We start from the raw sequence: 11617 nt of genomic DNA, 5'->3' as shown, positions 1-11617 counted from the left end.
TCTGGCTCGGTTTCTACTCCTAACTTATCACACAAGTATACATAAATATCGGTTTATGTCTACAAGCCTTGACTCGCCTTTGGGCCTCAGGCCTTGATGAAGCGCCATCATTCATGTCTTCATGGGCTTCAAATAAGATAATCATCACGAGGATAACCCGGCCTCTCCTGGCCAGTTTACGTCCAGTAGTAATATCCCCAACATTAGGCCCTAGATTGATTTGAACTTGTTCATGTCAATCTTCAGCACTTAGAAGAATTCCACCCTTTGCACCTTCACATAGATCTTGTAAACCGCCGTGACATCATCCTCCAGATTTGTAGTAAACCGCCGTGATGTCATCTGTTCATTTAAAGCCAAAGATACCCTTTCATTTATGAGCATCCAACAATCAAAACGACAACCTCGTTATATATCCATTTATTTGGGCTCCTCGATTCCCGTGCCTGTCTCTTATCTATTTACCCTTATAAATAAGGCTGCGGACCCCTTTCCCTTTCTTTCCTTTGCCTCTCCATCTCTTCTTCCTCCTTGCGACGCTCCTGCACCCGAGCGTCGCTGCCGTCGTCGAGCTTCACCTCTGCCTCACCATTGGTCGCTGCATCGACCTGATCGCACCAGAGAGACGCGACGCACCTCCGCTACTTCAACAGCCGCTGTAAGTCTCTCCCTTCTCTCCTCTGTAGATCCACTTAGGGTTCATACGGGTTCATGGCGCTCTCTTAGTGTTCTTCGTAAGTCCATAGATAGCAGACCTCAGGCTTGATGCGTTCCGTGCAGTAACTATAATATTCCTTATCTCCGCCATTAAACCAAACTTTAAATACAACTTGGTCTGGAACTTTTGTGAACTGCTTTAGGGCCAAACTTTTTTAGATCTAGATATTTTTTTTCTTTTCTTGACTTATAGTAGATCCAAAATTCCAATGCAAACTTCTGAAACCTGTTTTCCTCACTTAGTCATTCCTGCCTTAGATTTGTGTATTTTTTATCTGCGTAGGCGGTTTATCCTTGTAGGAAGTAATCTATCATATGCCATTAGTACCCTTGTAAACCGCTCATCGCTTTTACCATTTATAAACACTCTGTCGTAGGCGGTTTATAACTTCCTTCGGTTTATCAAGTTTACATGCTTGAATTCCTTTTTCCTCAACCTGTTGTACTTTATGCATTGTCATTATGAATCATAAACCGGCATTATTCCTTTCCAGCTCTTCACTTGCAATGACCAAACAATTCTATTTCTATAACTGGGTCCCTTCCCGGGCTACTAAGGAGCAACTGAATGGATGTGTCAAAATTGGCACCTTGCCGAAGAAGGATGAAATCCATTGGCGAGTTCCTGGTCCTGAATGCCCTCCTACCCCGAAAGACAGCGAAGTAGTAGTATTTGCTGATCACATGGGCCGCGGTTTTAAACCGCCTGGATCCAAGTTTTTCCATGATGTACTTGCCAGCTTTCAGATCCACCCTCAAGATATTGGACCCAACCCTGTATCCAATATCTGCAACTTTCAGGTGTTTTGTGAAGCCTATCTACAAGAAACCGACTGTCGAGTTGTTCTAGGATTTCTTCCACTTAAACCGTCGCCTGAACTCGTAGACGAACCCAACACTGAACTTGGTGGCGTTTCTATTCAGAAAAGGAAGGATGTCATCTTTCCTCACGCCAAACTACATAGTCACCCAAAGGATTGGAATGAAACTTGGTTCTATTGTAAGGACACTTCTCCTGAAGATGAGAACCCTCTGCCGGGTTACCATGCTCACCGGCTTACGAACACACACCCACTTCCGCAACCGTTAACTGCTAGGGAACATGCCTCATATGCACCACGACTCGCCAAGCTTAGAGCTTTCATGGCCAACGGTTTGACAGGTGTGGACTTTGTTCGTTGCTGGCTGACCTGGAGTATCTTGCCATTAAGTCGCCGCTCCGATTTAATGTGCAAGTACACTGGTGACTTAAAAGACTCTCAACGTCATATTGACATTCAGCTAACAGATGATGAAGTCACTGAGTCTGTCAAGAAAATGTTGAATGAACCGAAAGATGTCTGTAGTAAAACCGGGCTAAGTCCGTTTTACACACGGAACAAACCACCTGCTGTAAGAATTCCTTTGCTTCCGCTTTATATCTGATATTCTTTGAACTATTCAACTCTTAATACCCTCTGCCCATCCTTTAGATAGGGTGATGACCCGTTCTGGAAAAAGAAATCACAGGAGAAAACGGTGAAGACCTCTTGTCCTAAAACGAAGGCTGTCAAGACACCTGCGAAGAGGAGAGCAACTGAAACCATCACTTTAGAGCTTGATGACGACCCTGATGAACCGGACCTAGAGGTATAACTTGACTCTCTTGGTTCACTTTTCATAACCTCATTGACAATGCTTATTATCAAGATGACGCTGAGGGCAGCCAAGCCGATGACGCAGAGGTAATTACTCTTCCCTCTGGTTCAAGCACCCCGTCAAAACAGAAAATCCGTTGAACAATCCGGAAAATAAAATTTTCTCACCCTCTTGCTCACTTGGATCCAAAATTTCTTTTGAAGAAGCAGCAGCATGAGGCTCGCCGCACAACTCGGCACAGCAGCCAAGTGGTCACTTCGGCCGGTTTACCAGACACCCCGGTTCGAAAATGTCAACCTGAGGTCTCACCCACTTCTGATACTTCTTATCCCAAGGCAGGCTATTTTTGACAACCTCTTAATCCGTCCGATTCAAATTATCAGGGAACACCTCATTCATCATCCGGCGAATCGACGGCCACACAACTCCCTCCTCTTAAGACCATTGCTGGGTATGTATTTCAACTCAATCTTTTGACGCTTTACACTTTGTATGCTATGCTAACCTTTGCATCCTTTTCTTTCAGAGCCAAGGCTAGACCCAGCAAGAAGGCTCGGGCGAATAACCTGCCTGACGACCATGTGGTGATTGAACCAGAGCCGACTACAGAACTGGAAGTCCAAATACTGAGGCCACATTTGATGAACCGCCCCCTCAAGATCATAATGTTGATGAACAAGAAGAGTTTGAAATAGCAGACCATACTGATGAACCGACGAGCCCGGTCCGTATTGAAGTTGGTCCGTCCAGTCCGGCTAAGTCTGCTAACATCCCGTCCACTCTAGTGCCAACTACCGGTGACAAGGAGGATGATGTTATCATCACGAGGCATTGGCCACACCTCCCCTGGTAACCCTGTTGCACTGTCAAAACATAGCACCAAGGAGGAATGTTCTGTCATGGAAAAGGGCAAATGGAGCACCGATTTATCCAGCTATGCTCATCTCAACGCTCAAGAACTCCATTTTGGTTTTTTAAACCGTCTCCACGCCAACCGTGACTATGAAGCCGGTTTAGTGAACTTAATGAAGGAACGTTATGAGGTAATAACTTTTTCTCTCTGAAGTCCAATTGTAAGTACCAATTCCAGTAGCCCCCAAGGGCCTATTTATGATGTCAATCGAAAACTGGGACTTTATAATAGCGTAACTCTGCATCCTTATCCTCCAAGGGTTGGTTGATCCTTTTAAAATGAACCGGTACTTTAGCATTGTAACCTATAACTTCCGCCTATGTAGTCCCCAAGGGCCGATTTATCTTTCCAAGGTGAATCGGGACTTTAACCATTGTTACATTTAACAGATGTACATTAGCCCCCAAGTGCCAAGAATAATGCTTGCATTACACTTGGGACTTGAAATAATTTTCTAGAATAGATCGAGTAGGCATTAGCCCCCAAGTGCAAATGGCATAACTTGTTATACGCTTGGTACTTTAAATATATATAGCCCATTGATGATATGTCTTTCCTTTATAGGCTGAGCTGAGTAAAAAGGACGCCCAAACCGCTGATCTTCAGGAGAACATTAAATCTCAACAAGCGGAGGCTTCTAAGGCCAAGGAGGAACTGACTAATGCCTTAGCAGCCATGGAGAAGCTGAAGGAAACCTTTAAGAAGGAACATGCAGACTGGGATACAGAGAAGGCTGCTTTAGCAAAGAAGGCCGAGGACGCAGAAGCAGCCCTTAAACTGGTGATTGAGGAACTGACAGGTTTAAAGCGGCAAATAAATGCTATGACCTCTGATGTATTTGGTGAATGCCCTCATCTGATGTTTTTCAAGTCCCCTTTACCTTATCAGTTACCGGTTTACTGATGCTTGCAATGTCACAGGGACTCGCATTACCCATCTGGGCTTCGATATGCGGATGAAGCTGAAGGCTGCCTATACTTTGATAGAGCAGCTATATTCTGGATCCCAACGGGCTATTTGCACTACTGCTTATAACAGGCCTCCTCCAACTTTGATAAAGGAAACCATCGAGAAGTTGTCAATGTTGCGTGCCCAATTGGATGAACTTAAGAAATCAGTTGCAAGGTCAGGTGCGCTGACTGCGCTAGTCCGGGCCAAGGCATGGATTCCAGATCTTGAACCGACAGATATTGGCCGAGGCTATCCCGATGTGAAGGAAGACAGTTCAGAATTTAACAATGATGATCTCCGAAGGCTGACAAGGGAAATGCGGCCCATAGCAAGCAAATTGGCAGATGAAACGGATTTGTCTCATTATCAGCCGGTTTATGATGTTGATCAGAAAAGATATCCTGCGCCGATAATGATGTGGAGGATCTTGTTCCGCCAATTCATAAGCACACTTATGCCCCTGATATTGATCCTTCCCCCCTTATAAGTGAAGAAGTCGTGTTCCAAACTTTAACTGGAATCGATTGGACAATAATTGATTTCTAGCCAGTGGGTAGAGAGGAGGAGGATGCACCAACTCAAGATGATCCACAATCTTCAAGTCGTCCTGGTGATGAATCCTGAACCGGAGGCCGGTTTAGTCCGTCGTAGCCTACCATTTTTGCTGAAACAATTATCTTGTGTGGTCATAAAAATGCCTTGTAATAGGCTAGTTCAAACACTTTGTCTGTTATGCCATCGAGCATACTTATTTTGCTGGATACTGATAATTCTCCATGCTTTTGGGATTGTTATTATATGCATAATCCACAGTGGCTGTATGATAACTTGTTCCTGCATACAAGAGATTGAAAAAGGGTCCTAGCGGTTTACCGCTGGACGGGTCATGATGCCCAAATATATAACCTGGATGTAGAACCAAGGCTGTTTATAACATAGAAAATACATGTTACCTTGTTCGTTTGACCCATGGCTGTTTAAAAAAGAGGTGATAATACCAGTCTGGAGTATTGATGACTCCTTTTAAGTTTGCCGGTTTATGAGAAAGCCGTACCGGGTTATGATAAACACTGGTGTTATCCATAAAAACTGGTGACGTGTAGTCAAAACCAGACCGGAGCAATAAGCGTTGGATTATAGCTGATCATGTACTAACAATTTAGCATTGTAAGCCATGTCGGGTTGTAATAAACGCCGGTTTATCAGAAAATACTTATGAATATCAAAAAAGAAAAACTTTGCAAAAAACACAAGAAGAATATGCAAGGCTTTTCATGGGCTGCCATGCCCTAAATTGAGGCTTTTCATGGGTTGCCAGGCCACTGAGTTAAACCATTTTCCAAAGCCTTTTAAGATGGACCTCAATCTTTAACCAATCATCGTTTTAACTTTGACAAGTTTAGGGTCTATGAGATTGACTTGTCAAACGTTCGACGGGTCATACCAGGTTTACCTGGACGGAGTGGCTTACTTAAAGAGGCAAGATAACCCGGGGTTTTAGGTCAATACACCTGGCTTCCAAGCCTGGCTTGATAGCCTATTGCAAGGGTACATACTCTTTGTTCTTTGAGAAGCAAAGAGCCCCCAAGTAACATTTGAGCTGTGCTCAGTGGGTGCCTATGTTTGAGTTGTGCTAGTGCAACACTCTCTTTGGTTCCACATGATGTTCTGTTGGCCTGAAGCCTATCAAGAGGTGTAGCTATGTTGTGGATACAACCAAGCCCCCTAGTGATTTCCCTTTGGCATTAAGCCGATCAAAAGGTGTAGCTAAGGTTCGGATACGACCAAGACCCCTAGTGATTTTATATGTGCGACTTTATAAGCCGGATCAGCAGAACTCCGCTTTATGAACAGGAGCCCCCATGTAAACATACTTGATGTAAAAAAACAACGGAGACCCCGCTTTAGCTGAGGCTCCGGTTTATTATATTTATCATAATATATACACTGTCATAATTATGTACATAAAAAAGAGCCTATGGCTCAAGTATAGTAAGGCCAAAGATGAGCTATATTACACGGCCGTTGGGTCTCCTCCTCTGATTTACGTGAGTCTTTGTGCTCTCGAACATCAATAAGGTAATATGATCCATTGTGAAATTTTTTGCTGACCACAAAAGGTCCTTCCCAAGGTGGGGATAGCTTGTGGATATCAGTCTGATCCTGGATGAGCCGGAGCACCAGGTCGCCTTCTTGAAAAGTTCTGGTTTTAACCCGGCGGCTGTGATAACGTCACAGATCTTGTTGATAAATCGCTGAACGTGCCGCCGCAAGATCACGCTCCTCATCTAACAGGTCCAGTGAGTCCTGATGTGCTTTCGCATTATCAGCTTCAACATAAGCCGCCACACAGGGCGAATCATGACGTATGTCACTAGGGAGAACTGCATCTGCTCCGTAAACCATGAAGAAAGGCGTGTAACCCATAGATCTATTTGGTGTGGTGTTGATACTCCATAACACAGAAGGTAACTCCTCCACCCAACAACCCGGCGTCCGCTTTAAAGGAACCATAAGATGGGGTTTGATACCTCTCAAAATTTCTTGATTAGCCCTTTCTGCATGACCATTAGATTGGGGGCGAGCCACTGATGACACATCAAGCTGGATGTGCCCACGTTGACAAAATTCTTCCATAGCACCCTTGGATAGATTAGTACCATTATTAGTGATAATGCTGTGTGGAAAACCAAACCGGAATATCACCTTTTTGATGAATTGAACCACCGTGGCCGCATGACACTTACTGACTGGCTCCACCTCTACCCACTTGGTAAACTTATCGACCGCCACCAGCAGGTGGGTCTTCTTGTCCTTGGACCTCTTGAAAGGTCCAACCATATCGAGCCCCAAAGTTGCAAACGACCAAGGGATTGGAATCATTCTTAATTCTTGAGCCAAAACATGAGCGCGTCGTGCAAACTTCTGACAACCGTCACACCTCTTTACCAAATCCTCAGCATCAGCATGAGCCATCAACCAATAGAAGCCGTGACGAAAAGCTTTAGCCACCAAGGATTTTGAACTGGTGTGGTGACCACAATCTCCTTCGTGGATCTCACGCAAAATCTCACAACCTTCTTGAGGAGAGACACAATGCTGAAATGCTCCTATGACGTGGCAATGATGTAGCTCCCCATTGACAATGGTCATAGACTTGGACCACCGGATTATCTGCCGGGACAAGGTTTCATCGTCTGGTAACTCGCCCTGGTTCATGTATGCCAGGTATGGGACTGTCCAATCCGGAATAACATGAAGAGCTGCCACCAATTGAGCCTCTGGGTCAGGGACAGCCAAATCCTCCTCCGTAGGTATCTTGACTGACGGATTGTGCAACACATATAGAAAAGTATTGGGTGGCACCGGTTTACGTTGAGAGCCTAAGCGACTTAAAGCGTCTGCTACTTCATTCTTGCGCCTGTCTATATGGTCAACCTGATAACCCTTGAAATGACCAGCCATTGCGTCCACCTCTCGTCTATATGCTGCCATGAGTGGATCCTTGGAATCCCAAGTTCCAGACACCTGCTGAGCCACCAGGTCCGAGTCACCAAAGCACTTAACCTGGCTTAAGTTCATTTCCTTAGCCATCCGATGACCATGGAGCAAGGCCTCATACTCAGCTGCATTGTTAGTACAAGGGAACATTAAACGGAGAACATAACAAAACTTATCACCTCATGGGGAAGTTAATATGACTCCAGCCCCTGAGCCCTCCAATTTTCTGGACCCATCAAAATGAATAGTCCAATAAGTGTTGTCTGGCTTTTCTTCTGGTGCTTGCGACTCTGTCCAATCATTGATGAAGTCCACAAGTGCTTGAGATTTGATTGCCGTTCGAGGCGTATACTTTAGCCCGTGAGGTCCAAGCTCAATAGCCCATTTAGCAATCCAGCCCGTTGCTTCTCTGTTTTGGATGATATCTCCCAAGGGGGCTGAACTAACCACTGTGATAGGATGACCCTGAAAATAATGCTTGAGTTTTTGGCGTGCCATAAAAACTCCATACACCAGCTTCTGCCAATGTGGGTATCTCTGTTTGGACTCAATAAGCACCTCGCTGATATAATGAACCGGATACTCCTTTCCAGCCTCCTTGCGCTCCACAACGATAGCCACACTGACAGCCCGGGCATTAGCGGCCACATACAGTAGTAAGGGCTCTTTATCGACCGGAGCCGCAAGTACAGGTGGCCTGGCTAACTGTCTCTTTAAATCCTCAAATGCTTTATCAGCAGCATCGCTCCAAACGAAGTCATCTGTCTTTTTTAGCATTTGATACAAAGGGATAGCCTTCTCCCCAAGGTGACTGATAAACCGGCTGAGGGCCGCAATCCGGCCTGCCAAATGCTGCACATCATTGATACATGCCGGTTTAGACAGGGATGTGATAGTTGTGATCTTCTCCGGATTAGCTTCAATGCCCCTGTTAGACACTAGAAATCCCAAGAGCTTGCCTGTCGGCACACCAAAGACACATTTGGCCAGATTAAGCATCATTTTATAAACCCGGAGATTATCAAAAGTTTCTTCAAGTCCCCTATCAATGTTTTCTCCTTTCTGGACTTCACCACAATATCATCTAGATATGCATGAACATTGCGCCCAATCTGTTTGTGCAGGCAATTCTGGACGCAACGCTGATAAGTTGCATGTGCACTCTTAAGCCCAAAAGGCATAGATACATAGCAGAAGGCTCCAAAGGGAGTTATGAAGGATATCTTCTCCTGGTCCTTAACTGCCATTTTGATCTGATGATAACCAGAATAAGCATCCAGAAAACTCAAACGGTCACAACCTGCTGTAGCATCAATAATTTGATCGATACGAGGGAGAGCAAAGGGGTCGGCTGGACATGCCTTGTTTAGGTCTGTGTAATCCACACACATCCGCCAAGTTCCATTTTTCTTAAGCACCAGCACCGGATTAGCTAGCCACTCAGGGTGAACGACCTCCACGATAAACCCTGCTGCCAAAAGCCGGGCTACCTCTTCACCAATAGCTTTACGCCTCTCTTCGTTGAAGCGACGGAGAAACTATCTGACCGGTCTAAACTTAGGATCTATATTAAGAGTGTGCTCCGCGAGTTCCCCCGATACACCTGGCATGTTAGAAGGCTTCCATGCAAAAATGTCCCGGTTCTCACGGATGAACTCGATGAGCATGCTTTCCTATTTTGGATCCAGGTTAGCGCTGATGCTGAATTGTTTGGATGAATCGCCAGGAACAAAGTCAACCAGTTAGTCTCCTCAGCCGATTTAAACTTCAGTGTAGGATCATGCTCAGTAGTTGGCTCTTTCAGAGAAGTCATATCTTCCGGATCAACATTGTCTTTATTAAATTTCAGCTCCTCCGTGGCACAAACCGACTCAGCATAAGCTGCATCGCCTTCTTCACATTCCAAAGCAATCTTCCGACTCCCATGCACCATGATGGTCCCCTTATGACATGGCATCTTAAGAGGCAAATAAACATAACAGGGCCTTGCCATGAACTTAGCATAAGCCGGACGTCCGAACAGGGCATGATATGGACTCTTGATTTTCACCACTTCAAAAGTCAACACCTCTGATCTGGAATCATGATCATCTCCAAAAGCAACTTCCAGAGCTATCTTGCCAACTGGGTACGCCGATTTACCAGGCACCACACCATGAAACACGATATTCGATGGTTTAAGATTCTTATCTGTCAACCCCATGCGACGAAAGGTTTCATAGTAAAGGATATTGGTACTGCTTCCTCCATCCATAAGCACTTTGGTAAATTTATACCCCCCAACCTAAGGTGCCACTACCAATGCTAGATGACCCGGATTGTCAACCCGGGGTGGATGATCCTCTCGACTCCACATGATGGGCTGCTCAGACTAGCGCAGATAACGAGGTACTGCCGGTTCAATGGAGTTCATGGCTCTCTTATGAAGCTTCTGATCACGCTTACATAAGCTAGTGGTGAAGACATGATACTACCCACTATTCAACTGCTTCAGATTGCTCTGATAACCCGACTGCTGCTGTTGTTGATACCCTTGATGGTTGTAACCTCCCTGATTGCCCTGGCTATTCTGATTGCCATGTCTGGTTTGGTTGCCATGGAATCCTGAACCGGAATTGCCACCACCATAACCCGGCCCATGGAAACCGCCTCCTGAACCGCCGGGCGGTCCATTATCATATTGAAAAAGATTTGAATTGTTGAACTCTCGCATAATGAAGCAATCCTTCCAAAGATGTGTAGCGGGTCTCTCCTTTGATCCATGCTTTGGGCAAGGCTGATTTAACAGGCGCTCCAGATTGGGGCCTGACCCTCCACCCCGCTGGGGCGGTTTACCCTAACGTCGCTGACCGTTATCCTGCGCGTTGGTGTTAGCCACAAAGTCCAAACTATTATCCTCCTTATGTTTACCATTGTTCCCATGACCCGCTGGGTTATGTTACTGCCCTTTGGTGATGCCGCTCTTCTTTCCCTTCCCTGTCTTGTCATCCTCAGACTCGGGGTCCTTGCTACTATCAGAGTTGGCATACTTCACCAGAGCCGCCATAAGTGTTCCCCTATCATTACAATGGCGTTTGAGACGTCCCAATTTTAGCTTCGAAGGTGCAAAACGGCAATTGTCTTGCAATGTTAAAACGGCTGTGTCAGCATTGATGCGATATGATGAATGTAAAATCTCTGAAACCCGGCGCACCCAGTGGGTTGTTGATTCTCCTTCCTCCTGGACACATGCGGCTAAATCTACGATTGACATGGGCTGCTTGCATGTATCCTTAAAATTCTGGATAAAGCGGGCCCTTAACTCGGCCCACGATCTAATAGAGTTGGCTAGTAGATTTTTCAACCATGTGTGAGCTATTCCCTCTAACATCATGGTAAAGTATTTGGCACACGCCGCTTCATCCACATCCAGCATCTCCATTGCCATCTCATAGCTTTCCACCCATGACTCGGGGGATAAATCGGCGGTGTAATTCGGCACTTTGCGCGGACCTTTGAAATCCTTGGGCAGTCGCACATTGCGTAATGCGGGGACAAGACATGACACTCCCAAAGAACTGGAGGTAACCCATGGCTCTACCGATGTTGTCAGATGAACCGGAGTGAACTGACGAACCGAAGTGAGTTGAAGAACCGGAGCCTCATGCTGTGCCGCTAACTCAGCCTCTCGGCGTGCCCTAGCGTGATCCACTACATCCTGAGCATTGCCACCGCCCCCCGTCGGGTTATTGCCATGGGGTGGATTACGATTCCGCGCAATGCTTGATATGTCTGGTTCATCGATATGCCTGCTGTAGCTCCGGCTTGGTCGGGGAGTAGAATGAATCCTTTCGCAGCTATATGAATAAGCTAACTGCTGAGTCAAAGCCGTCTGAAGGATCTCCCTAGCCTGTCGTG

Source organism: Triticum aestivum, chromosome 1A (genome assembly GCF_018294505.1).
Source record: "Triticum aestivum cultivar Chinese Spring chromosome 1A, IWGSC CS RefSeq v2.1, whole genome shotgun sequence".
Taxonomy (NCBI): domain Eukaryota; kingdom Viridiplantae; phylum Streptophyta; class Magnoliopsida; order Poales; family Poaceae; genus Triticum; species Triticum aestivum.
This window is presented reverse-complemented; position numbering follows the sequence as displayed.